This window comes from Phyllostomus discolor, chromosome 11 (genome assembly GCF_004126475.2).
Source record: "Phyllostomus discolor isolate MPI-MPIP mPhyDis1 chromosome 11, mPhyDis1.pri.v3, whole genome shotgun sequence".
Lineage (NCBI taxonomy): Eukaryota > Metazoa > Chordata > Mammalia > Chiroptera > Phyllostomidae > Phyllostomus > Phyllostomus discolor.
In genome coordinates this window covers 31,885,857-31,906,591 of record NC_040913.2, presented here as the reverse complement: position 1 = coordinate 31,906,591, position 20,735 = coordinate 31,885,857, and positions in this window count along the sequence as shown.

Here is a 20,735-nt window from a genome sequence, read left to right as displayed (position 1 = left end):
TACATTGTCCTCAAAATAAAAAATATAAATATGGATTATAAGGGATATTATATGTAAATTAGTGAAAATATATTAGAAAGAACTAGAGAAAAGAAATGTAGCTCCAAAAACCTTGGAAAACATACATCATAGGGCTAGGAATGATTACTGAAAACATACTTACTCACAAAGAGATTACAATATTCTTGTACAATGCATTTACAAATGTTACCAGAAGATGACAGGTAAAAATGAGATGTAAATGTGTGTCTTGTAGTTACTTTGTGTTTGCAATTGTGAGAAATACTTACATGAAATGCTAGATGTTTGAAAGTAACAACTGGGCCCTGGCCTGGTAGCTCATTTGGTTGGAGCATCATCCTGATGTTGTGGGTTTGATACCAGACCAGGGCACATGCAAGAATCAACCAATGAATGCATAAATAAGTGGAAAAACAATTCAACATTTCTCCCTCTCTCTTTCTCAAAAATCAATACATTAAAAAAATTAAGTAATATCTGTAATAGACTAATATATAGACTATAATTATTGAATAATATCTATTTTGTGCTTTTCAAAGACATTTATAATTTTATGTACATGTTTATATAAGTATATAAGGAGGGAATCACCAATTCTGGAAACAAAGAGGCAGGCATTGATTATATCAGAAATATTTGAAATTTGTAAACTAATATATGTTTGGTTACTGTGTTATATCAGTGAGAAGGTAAGATTGTTATAGAATAAAGAAAACATATGCAAACTCCAAGCCCAGGCCAAATTTAAGAAAAAAAAAACTGTACAAGACATAGTAAAACTTTTCTTAATGTGTATTTTTCAAGTAACTACTCTCTATATCTGTATAGCTGTATTACATGTACTATGATATTTAGTTTCTTTTTAACTTAGAACATACATTATTAGTTCACTTCAGTAATATTAATGTGTTTCTTAACTCATTTGGGAAAATTCTATATAAAGCTATAAAGTATGTTGGCAACATATTTGAGAATTATAAAGATATTTTTATTTATTCTTCTTTAGTTATTGCCTGGAAGAATTTAACTCTTCTTTATAGAGGAATATATAATATTAACATTTAATTATTATCAGTTATAAGTTAATATATTTATAGAATAAGTATTGTATTTTTAAATTATTTATTCATAAATCTGTAGAGATCCTTAAAATCAAATGTGTTTCTAAAAATATATACAAATTGTCACTTGCAAACCCATGTTTTTGAGACTCATGAAAAAAATACACTTGAGTCAAGACATCTTAGTATAGAAGAAAAATTGCATGAGTTATCTTTAAAAAAAAATAAAAAGAATACATAATTTTTGTTTATTATCTAAACTATCCCTAAATTTAATGAATCATTTTCAGCCTTGTTGCTTTTAACATGATGAAAAAATAGATAAAACATGATATAGGCATTGCCATTTATTCTACCCAAACTTTTACTTAACATAAACTCAAAACTGTATAATATCTTTGGAATGATAGGTATATGCCTTTTTTCTAAATTACAAATATGGTTACAATTTTTGAAATACATTTTATTTGACTTGATGTATCTCTAGAATTAAAGTCTCCATGTAAGTAGCCTTTAAACCTTTGATGCCTATAGACATTTTTTAAAAATTTACATGTTGCATAAGGAATAGCTATAATGGGGTAAGGGAAATTAGAAGAATGTAAAACTTGAGTTTTTGAATTAGGACAAAGCTGGGTCAAAATGATTAATATGAAAGTAATCATAGTTAGAAAGCAGAGGACAGAACTCGACTTGAAACATTATAGTAAAATTATATATGAAATAGTTATGGCAAGAACAACTTAAAAAATCAGTAGGATGCCTATAACGGTAGTGATAATTGTCTGATGTGATCAAGGAAGTAAGGACTCAGAATAAGGTTTCCAGTTACAATAATAGAATTTCAGAGGCCAGACTTCAATCCTAGAAGAAAGGGTGACCTCAAGTGCAGGAATGAATTACATGTGGTAGGGATATTGATCTTCATTAGACCAAGAAAAAAGATATGACATGACTGAGAATGATGGAATCCATGAAAGTTCTGTTGGTTTTTTTTTTTAAATTTCAGAAATAAGTAGAAACCTTCTTTATAACAGTGAGTTATTAGTCAAAGCAATATCAAATGCGGAATTACTAATGTGTAGCTAAATCACTTCAGTACACATTTTTTTAAAGCATTCTTAAGAAAATCAGTTTTAATTTCAGAGACATGGTTGGTGACACAACATCTGTGTGATGGTAATGAGAATTTTCTAGCAATTGAGAAAATATTCATTTTGCCTTAGAGTTTTATCTGGTAATTCCTTTTGAAGTATAGATCCCTGCCTATTACATTGCTTAAGTTGACTCTCACAGAAGAAAAAAAAAATTCTAACAGTAACCACAAAGTAACAGTCGGAACATTGAGGACTTAGGACTTAAAAATTTCCACTACTTGAATAATTTTTATACTTCAAGATATATGATTTTCTGTGGTAGCTGTAGTGGCATTTATGGCAATAAGAAAATCCTTTCATTGTCTAAATGTATTTATGAAATGTATTGCTTTTAGTTCTATGATTTCCTTTTTAAGTGTACTTTATTGACTATGCTATTACAGTTGTCCCATTTTTTTCCTTTTCCCCACTCTACCCAGTACCCCTCCCTCCATCAATCCTCCCTTTAGTTCATGTCTGTGGATCATGCATATGAGTTCTTTGGCTTCTCCATTTCCTATACTATTCTTAATACCCCCCTATCTATTTTGTGCCTACCAATTAGGCTTCTTAATCCCTGCACCTTTTCCTCCATTCTCCAGCTTCTCCCTCCCCATTGATAAGCTTCCAGATGATCTCCATATCTATGATACTATTCCTGTTCTAGTTCTTTGCTTAGTTTGTTTTTGTTTTCTAGATTTAGTTGTTAATAGTTGTATGAACATCATTTTAATGTTCATAGTTTTTATCTTGTTTTTGTTAAATAAGTCCTTTCAACATTTCATATAATAAGGGCTTGATGATGATGAAATCCTTCAGCTTTACCTTATCTGGGAAGCACTTTTTCTGCCTTTCCATTCTAAATGATAGCTTTGCTGGATAGAGTAACCTTGGATGTAGGTCCTTGCTTTATATTACTTTGAATACTTCTTGCCAGTCTCTCCTTGCCTGAAAAGTTTCTTTTGAGAAATCAGCTGATACTCATATGGGAACCCCTTTGTAGGTAATTGTCTGTTTTTCTCTTGCTGCTTTTAGATTCTATCTTTATCTTTAACCTTGGGCATTTTATTTATGATGTGTCTTGGCGTGGTCCTCTTTGGGTCCAGCTTGTTTGGGACTCTATGCTTCTAGGACTTGTGGAGGATACTGGCCAGCAGTATCCATTCTGGCTGTAGATGCTCATCAAAACAAGAGAAAAACATATACAGGGACAACTGAGTCCTGTGGGGAAATAGGGACGAAACGGCCACTCTCTCTAATGGAGAATGCCTGTTTTCCTGCCCAAGCAGGCTTTTATTGAGAATACAGATACAGTTTGTGGATTAACAGTCTGGTAGGGAGGATCAAAAGGAATAGGTAATTTTCTAAGGGTCTGACAGAACTCCCGCTGAAATTCTGGGCAAAGTTTGTAGTTTTATCACTTAAAAGGACTACAGGACCTAAAAGGCTAGTTTCATTTCCTGCCTGTGCCTTCATATTCTAATTCAATAGCATCCTCCAGCAAGCAGATCTCACAGGATCTTGCATATTCTATGTCCCAGGCCTGATTACCCCAGAGGTCTGCCATCTCTGGTCTGGACTGCACCGCCCTGTTATTTCAGCAGGCCTGAGTTGGGCAGAGGAGACAAAGACAGCCAGGAGACTTGGATTTCTCACAACTAAGAACAAGGACTCGAGCTTTGACTAAGCTGAGGGGGCAGGGGTTGATGTCCATCACCCCTTCATGTCCACAGCCCCGAGTCTCTTTCCTGAGGCCTCCTCATGATCATGCCTGTCTTAGATGATCCCCCTCCCCGCCATGGGAAATCTTACCCATCATTGGCTAACTGATCAAGCCTAGGAGGTCAGGCACAGAACAGGCAGTGTTCGTGCCAGGGAAATTAGTTTTGTCTCCTTAGTGGCTCCTGGTTCGGAGGTCTCTCACTCAGCCTAAGTCACGGGGGGGTTTCAGCTTCCTGAGACCAGTCAGGGTGGGCCCCAACAAGGACTAGTATGTCTATTTCCTTTGTCAAATTAGAGAAGTTTTCTTTCCTTATTTTTCAAATAAATTTTTAATTTCTGGTTCTTCTTCTCCTATGACATCCCTGTGATTTGGAAGTTGGCACTTTTGGAGATATCCCATAGTCTTCTTATTCCCTCTTTGTTTTTGTTTTTTTTTTTTTTGAATTCTTGTTTCTCCATTCTGTTTTGGTTGACTATTGTCATTTCTTCCTTATGTTCCAAATTGATTTGAATTCCAGCTTCCTTCCCTTCACTGTTGTTTCCCTGTGGATTTTTCTTTATTTCCATTAGTAGAGCCTTCATTTCTTCCTTTGTGCTTTTGCTACACTCACTGAGATCTCTGAGAGTCCTTATCACCAGTGTTGTAAACTCTGCATGTGATACGTTGGCTATCCATTTCATTTAGTTCTTTTTCTGAGGTTTTGTTCTGTTATTTCATTTGAGCCATATTTCTTTGTCTCCTTGACTTGGCAGCCTCCGCATGTGTGTTTCTGTGTATTAGGTAAAGCTGTTTTGACTCCCTGTCTTGGTGCACCTGTCAAGTTGTATAAAGCAGGGCCTCATGTTTTTGCCAGGGCGGGACAACCCACTTCACCGCTTTTTGGCTCTGTATGTGGTGGAGTAGGTTTCAGAGATAGGCAGTGCCACTGCCTGGCTGCTGGAGGCTTGCTCTGCACTCACCCCATTACCAGTCACTTCACTTGCTTCCTGTATGTGACTAGCACCCTTTTAGCTGTTGCATTGGTGGTGGTTCCCAGAGAGGGTGGGTTTGCATTTAGGTTCTAGGAACATACAGGACATTTAATAGGACTCTCTTGAGAGACTGGCAATTTCATCCCCCACCCCGACCCTTATTGGTTTCTACAGCAAGAAGGCATGAAGCTTTCTTTCTGGTGCTGGAACCCTGAACCCTGCAGTCTGCCTGGGGCTGGGATCGCCTGCTTCCCAGGTATCCCTTTGGATTTTTATCTACCACATGTGAATGTGGGACCATCTATCCTGTCAGCCACCACATCCACCTCCACCTCAGTGTTGCCTTGCTGCCACCGATCCCTATTCCTCTCTGCCCTAGATCCCTATTTCTGCCCCTCCAACACTTCTGGATAAATACAGCTTCTTAAATTCTTGGTTGTCAGGCTTCCATACAGTTCGATTTTCTGGCGGATCTGGGTACATTTTGTTTTGAGGTTAGTTGTGATACTTCTTATGGTTGTGCAAGGTGGTGAAGCATTTCTACTTATGCCTCCACTTTGACAGGAAGTCTGATTCTATGATTTCCTCAAATAAATATTATTAGGTATATTTTGGACATCTGTCCTTTTTATCCTTAACCAATATGAGTTATTTCAATGGGCTCTACTTATAATATTGACTGCTATTATATCTTCAATTTCCTGACTTTTAGAGCAGTGGATGTTTTGATTCTGTACTTTGATTTAAGCTTGTTTACTTTCTAAGTCATTTCAACAATGTTTAACCATATATGCAAGATTTCTAAATCTGTTCTATCCTATTTTACTTTATTTTTTTAATTCTCTATTTCAAATGAGTCCAATTTTTTAAATTAAATATAAAAAACAAGACTATTTAATTTTGCTGCTGGCTATACCCCATATTACTTGAAATTTTCCTGAAATGTGTTTTTCGAATCTGTATTGATTCCTTTCTATTTTATTTAAAATTTTAAATCATTGTTTTTACCATTAGGGAAAGAGCTTATAGAATACACTCAATTCCATTTTTAAGTTATGTACTATTTTTGGGTTTTTTTTTTTTTTTAGTTTCTTTCTGATTTTTTTCATCATTACTTTTACCATGTTCCCTTTCCAAGAAGCTAAACACTTTGTCCACTAGTCAGTACAATAAAGCATCAGTCGCCAGCCTTTTTGGCACCAAGGTCAGGATTCACAGAAGAAAATTTTTCCATGGATAAAATTGGGGTCAGAGCAGGCAGAGCTCAGGAGATAATGGGAAGCTTCCCTTGTTAGCCTGCCCCTCACCTCCTGTTGTGTGGTCTGGTTCCTCACAGGTCACAGACTAGTCGTCCGTGCCTGGAGGTTGGGGACCCCTGCAATAGAGGATCACAGTTACTGAGAAGTGTGTGTTTACAAACAGGGACTAGGAAAACCTCTAATCACTGGCGCAGAATTCAGCTAAACAAACTTACTTTCTTTTAGGTATTGATAAGACATGCATTTCTGCATAGTCAGTGCTTTGTCTTTAGTAGCTCTGATTGTTAGAACTCCAGGCCAGATTGAATCTGAGTCTTCCTTATCCTGTTCTTAACAGCTTCTCTGAGGCTACTCTGTATAAGTGCTGTGCTAGGAAAAAAGTATTCTATACCTGTCAGTTAGACCAAGTTAGTTGATGAGAGTTGTTCAGGTCTTATACATCTTTTATGATTTTTGCCTACTTGTTCTATTGATTCTAAGAGACATTTGTGTATTTTCTATTTCTCCTTTCAAAGTTCTAGCAGGTTTTGCTTCATCTACTTTGAAACTCCATTGTTAGTTGTATACATGTTTAAAATTGTTATATCTTCTCGATAAATTGATCCTTTTTATCATTTTAACAACTTTTTAAATTTAATCTTAATTGTATTTTTCCATTACCTTTTAGTCCCTTATACCCTCCTCCCACAAGCAATTAATTTTTTTGGCATGGTAATTTTCCCTGCTTTAATGACTATGTTGGTGATACTATTAGAGCCATTCTAGCTTTCTTTAGATTATATTTGTATAGTCTATTACTTTTAGTTTTTTTTTACTTTTATTTTAACAATATGATTTTCATTCTTAAAATGCTTAACTAATTTAGCCCTGGTTGGCGTAGCTCAGTGGATTGAGCGCGGGCTGAGAATCAAAATATCTCAGGTTCGATTCCCAGTCAGGGCACATGCCTAAGTTGTAGGCCACGGCCCCCAGCAACTGCACATTGATGTTTTTTTCTCTCTCTATTTCTCCCTCCTTTCCATCTCTGAAAATAAATGGATAAAATCTTGAAAAAAAAACTTGAAAAAAATACTTAACTAATTTGTGTCACGTGTTGTCATATTTTGAAACTACCCTGAAAATCTCAATATTTTTTTAAAAAAGATTCTATTCATTCATTTTTAGAGAGGGAAGGGAATATTATGTTAAGTGAAAATGAATCAGTCAGAAAAATCTGAGAACCATATGATTTCATTCATATGTGTTATATAAAACTGAAACTCAAAGACACAGACAAATACCAGTATGGTGGTTACCAGATGGAAAGGTGGTGGGGGTAGTAAAAAGTAAGGGAGGCAAATATATGGCAATAGATGATGATATTTGACTTTGAGTCATGGGTATACAATGTAATGTACAGATCATGTATTAAAAATGTGCACTTGAAACATATAATCTTATTAACCAATGTCACCCCAATACATTTAATTTTAACAAAGTTTAAAAATCTTTTTCTGTCTCTTTGTCTCTTTCCCTTTTCTTCCTTCCTTCTTCCTCCCTCCCTCCCTTTCATCTTCACCTTCTTCTCTCTTTTTCCTCTTTCTCTTCTTTCTTCTGTGTGAATAGTAAGGAATGATGCTAAGTTGGGATCACAGAATAATTTGCATTTTAGCACATGAAGTTAAATCGGTATTACTGATAATATGGATAAGCAATAGTATAAATTAATCAATATACTAAGAGTTAGTGTACAGAGGGGTATATTGTTAACATGCATGGCATAGTGAATAATTGTCATTTGTTATTGCTGTGTTTTAATAAATGATGCTGTTCCTCACTCATAATAGCATTAATTTTAATTTATTGTTTTATTTTAAATCATATAACTTTTTGAGATGAAGAAAATTATACCTAATTAAAAGTTTTGAGAAACCACATTGAAAAAATATATACAATTAATATGCTGAGGCCTGTTTATTTACATATTGTTTCTCCTACTCTGTAATAGGAATCATTTAATAAAAATAAATTGAATAGAAGGTCCACATAAACATTATAGCTTAATTCAACAATGTTTTCATATTGTTGGTTGAAAAAAACTTTTAATAGATAATCTGTTATTTTTCCCTCAGGGTTCATAAATAAATTAACAAAGTAGTGACATAAAACAAAGGCAGTGGTGCTCTCCTACGTAACTTATAAAGAAACTTCTTTAAATGACAGAGTCCAGTTTCAAGGCAATTCCCCGCTTTTGAATCTTTAACACTGTATTAATAAAAAGCCTTGTGTAGTGTAGAGCATGAACCTTATGAAGTGATAACATCTATCCACTAAATGTGCTATGCTATTCTAATTAAAAACAATATTCAGTAATACCATTAAGGTAATTAGAAGCTCTATTGTAAATTAACTTTAAGAAAGCTAATTTTCCAGATAAGACTGCATGGATAATTAAGGCAAATATGTACCTAATAACTGTAATTTTAAAAGTATGCTTACTCTCTAAAGGAACATTTTAAGACTTAACATTTTTCTAGTTGTTACTAACTTTCACATAACTTTCAATAGTTAAACTTTATGTCTCTTAAAATCACGTTGACTTCAGAACACATAGTTTATGGTGGATCAATTGCTTATTTTACTCTAGATTGAAATGACACTGCAGTACTTTTGAATTACATATACTACTGTGATTTGCACTAGATAAATTTAAAACATGCAAGAAAAAGGTACCTAAAATGATATGACTAATTTTGAAAGAATATCATCCATACAGAAATAAAGTACAAATCAGCAGTTAACATACATTACCAATCATACAACAGAATAAAATGTATAAAAACAAATGAGAGTGCCTTACTTACATCACCAGTAGGTCTATCTTTTTTGGTAAATTTGATTAATCATCAAGAATAATTTCTGTACTATTCACTACTATTCTAAACTTCAAATGTAGTAAAGACAACTCCACAGAGAAGCTCAGTCATATTCAACAGTGATAACTACATCAAAATTTATCTATAGAATCAATGCTGTGTCCCTATCTTCTGTAAGGATCACAATTTCTGGCTCATATTTGTTGAAGTCAAATAGCATAGGTCATACTGAATTAATGACACAGAACGAACAATATGGGGAGAAATTGGTATGGTTTCAGTCTTTTTTCTGGGAGGTCTTTTATGAATTTCCAAAATAAAGTAAATATCTCCAATATCTTCTCCATTGCACCAAATCTAAATCTCCTTGGGCATCAATTATAATTAATTTACCACTTTTTGTTCTCATTTATGCTCTTTATTTAGAGATATAGTTTAGGTCTTATCCAACATCATATATGTAGCATCTAACATCAAACTTGGTACAAAGAAAATACAAAACAAATACTAGATAAAATGCACAAGTATTGTGAATATATAGACTTAAGCAATTATTCTTTTCACCAAATTTCTTTAAACTTTGAATATTTTAAATAAATACTTAACCTGTGCTTATTAAAAGCCTTCTAAATACAGAGCTGAAGTAACTTGGTGTAAGTTTTGCTTACATGCTCCCCTCCTTTGGCCTAAGAACCTACCTTTATAACTCCAAAGCCTACATCATTATCTAGACAAACTTTTAACTCACTATGTATGAACAAAAATCCAGAGGCAAGTCAGGAAAAATTAATCAAGAAACTTTTTATTCTCCTTATGAGAATATGACCTTATTTCTTTGAAAAACTGAGGAGCTTAGGACTATATAATTTCCATAATCATAATCATAATACATAATCATAATAATTATATAATTACTTGCTATTAATTTATGTATGAACATCAATTGAAGAGAAAATAAAAAACTTCTGCTAAACTGTGAGCTATGTGAAACTTTAGGTTGTTCTTCTAACTGTGTACAACCCATTGCATAAACCAAAGCACAGAGCATGGCCTGTTTTAACCTGACAATTAACCTGTCATTGTTCTGCAGTTTTGCAAACTATTATAGAAAATGAGAATATTTTTGTTACAAATATGAGAAGTCACCTTGATTTGAATTGTGAGTTGACACCGGTGACTATTTTATTCATTCAAATAACAGAATCAACGTGCTATTTGGTCAGCAACAACTTGCAATGCTTCTTTGAGTGGCAAAAGAAAGAGCGAAGGATTTTATAAGCCAACAATATGGGAGATATTTCAGCCAAAATTTGTTTTAGTGACAACTGAAAACTCAGTTGTATTTTGTTTTGCTTTTGCCCTAAGAAGTCTTTTAATTGGGTCTCTGCAAACATATAGGGGAAATAAATATATAAATGATGATAGTATAATTCAAACTGTGGGTAACACACAATATTATAAAATAGCAATTTATCATAAAATTTAGTAAGCTGCATTCATATTTAATAACCATGGAAGTGACTGAATTTTTAAACATTAAATTAACTTTGAATAATCGACATAATCAGTGCTAACAGCCTTATTCCTTGCTATCCTATTGATTAAAACATACTTGTCAACCTCATTTGTGCACTGGAAAATTATAGATCAGATTCATTTTGATCAGTGGTCCATCACTAATGACTGGGATGAAGAATAAAGCTGTGCCCTCTGCCGTTCTACAGTTTTGACAGCTTTTCCTCACCTCATGATAATTTAGAAAACTATAGACAAAACTCAGTTCGTTCATCAGTCATACTGGATTAATTGGTATAAGGAACCCAATTAAGGAAACAGAATTAGAAACAAGAAAAGAGATTCTAAAAAGAAAGAGACAGAGGAAAGAGGAAGCAATGAATAATTTTTTAAAAAAACATGCTTTTTATGCCAACTAGAAGGTGAATCCACATGTACAACAACTTTGAAGGCCCTTACAAGCAGTAACACAACCCCTTTCTCTCTCTCTCTCTCTCTCTCTCTCTCTCTCTCACACACACACACACACACACACACACACACACTCTAACCCTAGAGCAGTCTCTTAAACTGGTTTAGGGCCACACATGTCTAAAATAAAAAAATGGCCCATAATTTTTTCCAGCACTTTTTAGTTTAGGTTTTCTGAGAAGAAAATGACAAAAAGCAAGTAGGTGCACATTTATTAGAGGCTGTCTTTGGGAAAAAGCAGAGAGGGAGCCTGCAGTGGCCAGAGAACTGTTAACATAGAGATCTGACTTTAGAATGGAGGTGAGAAGGAAGGAAGGAGGGTAAAGTGGCAGCATGGTTGACTGTTGTGCAATTCCAACCGAAATTTCAGCAAAGCAAATGAGAGATCTTTGAGCCAGTGCCTTGTTATAAGGGCCTGGCATTTTGCAGGAACAGCACTGCTTTACTTCCCCTGCCACACTCAGCCATGGTGGGCAAGACCTGTAAGATATAAATAAGGCTTCACAGCAATGGATTTCCAGAGCATATCAGCTGGGACTGTCAATTACTGGCAATTACATTCTGTGCACCCAGAGATACGAGCAGCACCTTCTTATGGCTGCTTCACTCACCCTCTGCCAAAATTTTTCCTAGACTCATTCTAAAACATGTAGATTAATCTTTGTATTTTCTGACAGGACCGTCAAAAATCTATCTTCAACTGGTATGTCATGGCAGGATTGGAAACACAGTTGTTGATTCAAACAGTTACATACAAATGAATGTAAATCTTGTTAAGTGTAAGTCTTTGGGGCTGAGTCAGGGTTCTCGCTGATAGTCACTATGAATACTGAGGGGTATATTCTCATTTCTGCAACAGGTTGAGAACAGATGAAATGACTGCCACAGACCTATACAACTCTATGTCTATATTTTTCTCCAAATTTCCAGTAACCCTAAGCATTTTCTAGAGAAATTGCAAACAATTATGACAATTAAGTCTCATTGTCTAGATTATATTAAATTCCTCAAAGTTATTTTCCCAGCAGACAAATTCTGCAAAGTATATATAGAATTGGATTAACCAATAAATTAATCCTTTAGAAATATAGGGATTTCTAAATGTAGAGAAAGATAAATAGGTAAAGACATTCTACTCTTTTCATTCTACTCATAAAATATTAACCATTTTTTAAAAAGCAAATAGGAAAAATTGATAGGCTGATTAAAACATCCAAAACTTTTTTTGGGTTTTGTTTTTCTGAAAAGCTTCTTTTGGGTTTTAGGTATCTTATTGTTTCAAAGCTATTTATTCACACTTCAAGAGAAATATAAAATTATTTCAACAGCCTGAGAAGTTGACTAGTGAGTTCAAGGAAAAATCAGAAAAATTACCATATAATTGTGAATGATGTGACGAAAATGAAAGGGATAGAAAGGCTAAGTTAATGGAATGTGAAATTTCTTATTTTAATTTTAATCATTGAGGAACATGATGTAGGGCTTTCAAGAATAAGAGGGATTCAATGTAAAGAAGAGAAGAAAGCCAAATATTTCAGAAATTTTAAATTCCTCTTAGATCTTGTCATTCCACTGAGCAAGAATAACAAAGAGTGCCAATAATTCTACAATAAACAAATAGAGCTACACCAAATTAAAAAAAGCTCCTGCACAGCTAAGGAAACCATCAGCAAAATAAAAAGGGAACCCACAGTATGGGAGAACATATTTGCCAATGATACATCAAATAATGGCTTAATCTTCAAAATATATAAAGAACCCATATGACTCAATACCAGGAAGACAAACAATCCAGTTAAAAAATGGGCAAAGGATCTGAATAGATACTTCTCCAACGAGGACATACAGGGGGCCTGTAGGCATGTGAAAGGATGCTCAGCATTACTGGCCAGCAGAGAGATGTAAATTAAAACTACAATGAGATAGTACCTTCACCTGCCAAAATGGTTATCACTAATAAATCGACAAACAAAAAATGCTGGTGAGAATGTGAAGAATAGGGAACCTGGTGCACTGTTGGCAGGAATACAGACTGGTGCAACCACTTTGGAAAACAGTATGGAGGCTCCTCACAGAATTTAAAATGGAACTACTTTTTGACCCAGCAATTTCTCTTCCAGGGATATGTCCAAGGAATCCTGAAACACTAATTCGAAAGAACCTGTGCACCCCTATGTTCATAGCACTTTTATTTACAATAGCCAAGATTTGGAAACAGCCTAAGTGCCCATCAATAGATGAGTAGATAAGAAAACTGTGGTACATTTACACCATAAAATACTACACAGCAATAAAAAAAAGGAATTCCTACTTATTGTGATTGCATGAATGGAACTGGAGACTATTATGCTAAGTGAAATAAGCCAGGCAATGAAAGACAAATACTATATGATCTCACTTCAAATGGGAATGTAAGGAACAAAATAAACAAAAAAAAACAAACAAGCAAACTAGAGTCAGAGGCACAGATACAAGGAACAGACTGATGCCTGGTTGAAAGGCGGTGAAAGGATTAGACAAAGAACACATATGCATCACTATGGACATGATCTGTGGTATGGGGACTGACTGTGGGAAAGGGTAGCTAGGGAAAGGGGAGGCAAAAGGAGGTAAAAGGGAAAACTGTAATAGCCTAAACAATAAAACAAATAAACAAAAAGATTGCAATAGTTCAATTAAAGAGCTTTTCCACAATATGATGAAAAAAAGTGGCACTCATGCCATGATACTAGATGTATGTAAGGAAGGCCTGAAGGAATCAGACTTCAAATTAGCCACTCATATTCCTAGAAGAAATGCCCCCTTTTCCATGGTAAAACTGCAGTTTATCAAATCTGTTTTCTGCAGGGCAATGAAGCTACCAATATTATATTGCATGAAGGAAAAAAAAAACACTGATTTTTTTCTAAAATTGTCCATGCTGATGTTTTCTAACCATAGAGTTAATTTCCATCTGTAAACTTCTTTATGCCTTTAAATCTATTTCATTATGTATTTCTTCTTATTTACAGATTAATCACATTAATGTGACTACTCATTTGAAACACGTTATCTTTTTGATATCTATCTAAATATCTTCTCTTTTGAAGAGTTAACTTAAATGGTATTCACTTCACAGTTAGAACTGAAGACATATTCTGTTTTTTCAGGAACAAAAAAACAATTAAGTTTATCATCAAGTTTTAATCATTCTAATTTAAGTGACATAATTGTTATGTATAGAAGGAGTTCCACAGCATCCTTCTATCTTGTCATTCTCGGTATCATCTTTGGAACAAAGCTGTTGTTCAATGATTTTTCTCTTCTAGAAGGGCATTATAGTTCTTACAAAACCACAATTTTTCTAATTAAAAAAAAGTGGGAAGCCGGTGTACTTACTTTTCACAGATCTTGTAGGTATAATTAAAGTAGTATTTTCATCTATTTTTGAAGTCACTAATAAATAAGCCCCTAACATCACTGATACTTCTTTTTAAAAAATTAGTGCATGTGTGTGAATATTTTACCTTGACAGCTCATATGTCTTTGTTTCCAGATAAAGGACATGATTTTGTGGACCATAATACAATAGGGGTTTTTCAAATCCTCATTCTCTATTTTGTTTCTGTCTCTCTCCATCCATGAAATAAATTAGACTTGATGTTTTTATTCCTAGGTTTATGTGAATTCTGTATATTGATAATCTCATATTTTGTTCTGTTTTCATACATATTCCTATAATGATTCTCTAACTACAACTGCTTTATTAAGCAAGCCCACAGACCAAACCAGCAATTTCTGACTCTTTTAACTGGGGTAGAAGATCTACGGTATGATCTCTTTGTCAGTATCTTCCACATGGCCGATAACATTATCTAGCCATAGTCGGGCTACAGACTTGCCACCATAGCACATTATTTCTCCCATAAGTATATCTTGGCTATGATTCACTTGTCAAACCCTTACAAAATCCAGCTAAATTAGCTTCCCTTTGATTCTCAAGCTAATTCAAGATATCTTGTTTGTTCCAGATTGAACATGGTTTTCACTGTCTTTCTTACTCTCAGAGTGTAGAAGAAGCAGAAAAATAAGCGGAATTCTTAGGGGAAAAAAATAAGCTGAAATCCTTGGAGACACATGAAATCCTAACACACATGAAAAATACAAACCTGCTCTGAGACTTGACAAACTATTTAAGTGGAAACCCACATATCTCTCAAAATGAATCAGTGGCGTTCTAATAAGTTTTCTCAAAATCACTCCAGGCACAAATTATTTGGAGAGATGTTAACCTTTCATGGATTTGAAAATCATCTCAAGACTCCTCTAAAAAACTCTGACATCAGTCACTTTTTAATGACTCAACCCAGATTAAAAACCATCCACAAAACCTTTTGGGATTCATGTTGTAAATAACCTCACCAAGTTCTTCTAAATATCCCCATCATTACTTAGTGTCAGAATCCAGGGGTCCGGGGTGTATATATCTGTCTCACTGCAAGAAGGTATCAGCACCAGACAATAACGCAACACACTGTTTCCTCTGCACACTGCATTCAGCAAGTTGATTCTGTTTCTGTGATCACCATTGGTCATTTTACTTCTTTTAGGAGAGGTTATGCTACTATTATTCTGTGGAACTTAGTTGTACATGTTCCAGCCAAGTTGAAATTTCTATTTTCTTTATTTTGTACAGTTTTTCTTTTCCCATAAATCAGGGGTGTCAAACTCATTTCCACTGGGGGCACATCTGCCTCGAGGTTCCTTCAAAGGGCCGAATGTAATTTTAGGACTGTATCACTATAACTACTCCTTAACAGTTAAGTGAGAGCTCGGCACTGCCACTGGGTAGAACAAGGTGGAGGGCTGGACTCAGCCCACAGGCCTTGTGTTTGCTGCCTGTGCCATAAATGATTGCTAATTTTCTGGTCCCATAAAGTACTGAGTTTATCAGTATCATTATCAAGGATATGCAGTTGTAATTCTCATCATTTTTCCTTCTAACTGAATGTTTGGGATGACATTGGTTAACAACAATATGTAAGTTTCAGGTGTACAATTCTATAACATATCATCTGTGTACTATATCGTGTGTTCACTACCCCAAGCCAAGTCTCCTCCTGGTAGGACTCATGGTTTTCAAGTGAATAAAGAGGTCACTGATCGACACAGAGTGGGTTTTCATTACCATGTGCTCCATACATCCGTCTTTCTGAGTTGATTACTGTCCAGAATGTTGACCTGCTCATTTTGTCATTAGTGGCTATACTTTGCTTTAGGAGACACCATCTGGATTGGCATTCTAAGCCTCATTTAGTGGCTCTTAAAAAAAAATCAAGCTGCCATATATTCTCAGTCATTTTTCCTTTCTAGAACCAGTTTATGTGATTTGAGTACAATGCCATCGCATACCTTTATTATATGAAATGTTAAAAGGACTTATTTAAGAAAAATAAGATGAAAATAATTAACATTAAAATGGAAATAAATTTATCACTATCAACAATTGAATCTACAGATAACAAAGAAAGCAAATAAGCGTAACAGAAACAGAATCATAGACATGGAGAACATAAGTATTGGGGCCAGTTAGGAGGGGTACCTGGGGGCATGGGGGAAAAAGTGAAGGGGTTAAGTGGTACAAATAGGTAGTTACAGAATAGGTATGGGGATGTTAAGAGCAAGTATAAGAAATGGAGTTGCCAAAGAACTTATATGCATGACCCATGGACATGAACAAAGGAGGCTGGATCATTGGAATGAGTGGGGATGCTGAGTGGAGTGGGGCAAAAGTAGAAAAATGGGGACAATTGCAACAGAATAATTGACAAAAATTTTTAAAAGGGTATTATCTTGGGCAAGGGAAAAAGGAGAAAAACACCTAAGCAGTAAAAAATGACCATAGAAAAGTAGAAAATGAGTGCTATGGTTGAACACCACTATGAGTATGGAAGAACGGCACTCATAGTCAGATTCGTGAAAAAGTATTCTCATTAACATAATTGCATCTTATGAGTCAGGTAACAAACAATGAGACACTTTCATTGGAGAAATGTTTTATTCTAAATCCTCCCCCTTAATATTTGAAATATGGAAATGAATTTATCCCTTATCTAAAAATGTAATTTTAGTGTATTCTCTGAATGAAGCTATTCACTAACATGTGTTCAATGTCAACACAATTTCATTCAGAACAGTTTCTCCTTAACAATGTGAAAATGCTGCAACACTGCTTTTGCTTACTCAGCCCCATGTCATCAGGCTTTGTATTGGCTATAACCACTGGGTTTATAGATTATTGCACTAGAATTTAAAACTAAAATTATAATGGGATTTTGCATCATATACAAGTCATTGAGGACAATCAGGTACATTATAACCATTCAAAGATCCAGAAGAAATAACAAAAACTCAGGCTTTCCTCAGGCTATGTGATTTATGATATTTAGCATCCCAGTTAAAACAATGGAAAAGAAATTCTATGTATTTTATCCCAGTTATTTCTGAACAATTAAGCAATTTTATCTGGAGACTGTATCATGAAATTTTAAATAGAACTTTGAAACATAACAGCATACAAATCTGATAGGACATTTATTTCATATTGAAACGAATATAAAAACATGTTAGGTGGTCAACAAATCTTTGAATCTTACACTAGTCAGTTCTACACCTGGAATTCACATAATGTCTTAAGGAGAGATGTCTTTAAAGGAGATACAGTGGTTATTATGTTGATTTTACATTTATTATTTCCTGTTTTGATAATAAATGTTACCTTCAAGCTCCTGTAGAAAAGATTTCAGAGGAGCTTCAAAGGCATTCACAAATAAGAAATAGAAAAAAGGAAAGTTATATTTTATGCAAATAAGACTATTAATATGGAGATCAGAGTGAACTAGGAAAGCTCTTTTAAGCAGAAAATTACAAATTTTATAAACATTCAATGAATTCATCTACTCTATGTTAAAATATATTACAAACATGTCAACTGAATTGGTACCAAAAGCTAACTCTCTTGTCAGATTTTCTCACAGTTAGGAAATACAAGAAGTTTTCTATTCTTTATTTAACCAGATTGTTAACAATAACACTCAAATTTATGTAATAGTATTTTGAAATGTGAAACTTTTTGTGGATTTGTTCTTTCTAGTAGACACATGATACATGTAGCCAAGTCAGAGCCTGAACTCAGGCTTCTGCCGCGTGGTTGTGATAAAAATCATAAATCATGCTTTCCTGCCTGCACTGTGTACTGTGGTACATATTTATTTTATTTATAGACTAGCTCATGCTGTGAAATGTGCCTGTGTGCTAGGACTGCTGTTTCCTCTTGGATTCTGTATTTATGGAAGTCAACTCATCTTCAGAAGTATCTTGTTAGGAGGCACATGTGCTGCTTTGGTCTGTGGAAGCATCCCTAGGGAAGATTCTTTTTCCCTTCTGCCAGTTTTCCACAAACACCATCAGTTCAAAACCAAGTTTTACATTACACCTCAGTTAGTCGTTCTCATCCTGATTGGATAGGGGGATTTAAACTCTGTCCTAAGCGTATATAAATGAAATTTAGTTTTCAAGTGGATGGCTCCATTATTCTCTTATAAACCAGGGTAGATGACCAACTCCAACACTGCGCCTCTGTTCTGACAAATGGAAGAAGGCTTCCACTTAGCTTTATGTAACAAGCTCCTTGATGCCCTGGGAGCTCATAGTCAGGAGTTAACATCTGGGAATAGATGCAGTCCCAAACCCCCATTGACCATGTTTGGCTCTAACCCCTCATTACTGTTCTGGCCATGAGACTCTTCATTTCCAAATGTCTTTTCTTATTTAAATGTTAAGTATGTGCATTATGAAATATTTTAAACTATGAATATAATAAGCAATATTGGTAATTTTCAACATACATATGATTCCATTTAGAATAAGTTGTTGGTTATTTTTGTCATTCTGGGTTGGTTTGTTTTTTCTCTTTTAAAGGCTTTTTTAAAAGAGTATTTATTTATTTGTTTGTTTGTTGTTTGTTTTTATAGAGAGAGGGGAAGGGAGGGAGAAAGAGAGGGAGAGAATAGTGTGTGGTTGCCTCTTGCACTCCCCCAAATGGGGACCTGGCCTGCAACCCAGGCATGTGCCCTGACTGGGAATCAAACCAGCAACCCTTTGGTTCACAGGTCAGCACTCAATCCACACGAGTCAGGGAATTTGGTTTTGTTTTTAATAGTGGTATGACTGTATCAGTATGAACACTATTTTTTGTTTATTGTAAGATTGTGCAAATATATAAATAGATTAATGTTTATAACTAGAAATCTCAGCATAAGAAAATAGAGATATGTATACCAACAGCCAAGGATTGGTATAAGGTTGGAATTCCATTATAATTATGTAATCATAATTACATCATGATTGCATACTTATTAATACTTGACAAACTATTATCATGTGCTGCCTCTTGATATGAAGACACAATGACATAAATATAGCATATCTACCAAAAAATGAACAATTTAAACATAATCATGAGAAAACAGCCAAACCTAAAGGACCATTTACCAAACAATTGACTTTTAATCTTTTGAAATGCATATTTGAAAATATAATGTTTCATGAAAGATAATAAAAAGTTGAAGAGCTAACTCCTATTAAAGAAACCTTTAAAAAAGAAAAAGAGGAACCAAAGGGAATGGGTGACTCTAGGTTAAATCTTCAATCAGAGGATATTAATAAACATATCATACTAATTACATTGCCTTGAAGCTATGGAACTTCAAAATAAATGGAAGTAACTAAGGTAAGTGATGAAAACTATCTGAAGGGGTTATAAAAAACAGAAAATAACAATTTTATTAAAACAAAACAAAGACAAACATACAAGATTTATAGATTAAAAAGGCATTGGGAAAATTATCATATCTCGCCTTAAATTTTGTACCCAGAACCTGCCATCATTTAATAACATAGGTAAAATTTCAAATATTGCATATCAAGTACATTATTCATCTACCTTTCTGGAGAAACACATAAAGTGTGTTGTTTAACAAGAAGGCACTTGGTTATGAAAGAAGAGAGGAAAATAAAATAAGCATCAGAGAGAAAAATTACACTATATTATATTTCATATTGACCATGAAATAAAAGATAACTAATCTGGCAATAGGACAATCATAAAGTTGGAAATAAAATGCAATTTAACAATTAGGAAAAATAGAGTTTGAAACTCAAGAAACTGAAAATGAGTATTATCAATGAAAAATGCATATTATTTAGAAAAGTCATTGAAATTAGCCCTAGCTGGTGTGGCTCAGTGGATTGAGTGCCAGTCTTCAAATCAAAGGGTCACCAGTTGGATTCCCAGTCAGGCAACATGCCTGGGTTGCAGGCCAGGTCCCCAGTAGGGGATACACAAGAGACAACCACACCTTGATGTATCTCTCCCTCTTTTTTTCCCTCACCTTCCCTCCCTCTAAGAATAAATAAAATCTTTTTTAAAAAGTCATTGAAATTAGAAGAAAATAAATTTAAAAAGTATTTTGCAACATTTGAGATGAAAATAAATGTTTTTAAAAATGGTTATTAAGATGCAAAGAATTCCCCTACTATACTGGATTAATTTTTAAAGTCAATAACTTAGTACCTTCAATTATCAGTTCATCATCATCTCATATTTCTGAGTATTCCAGCTGGGGTGTTCTTGTTGAGGTTTTCTGAAATGCTTGCAGCATGTGGCAAGACTTGAATCTTCTA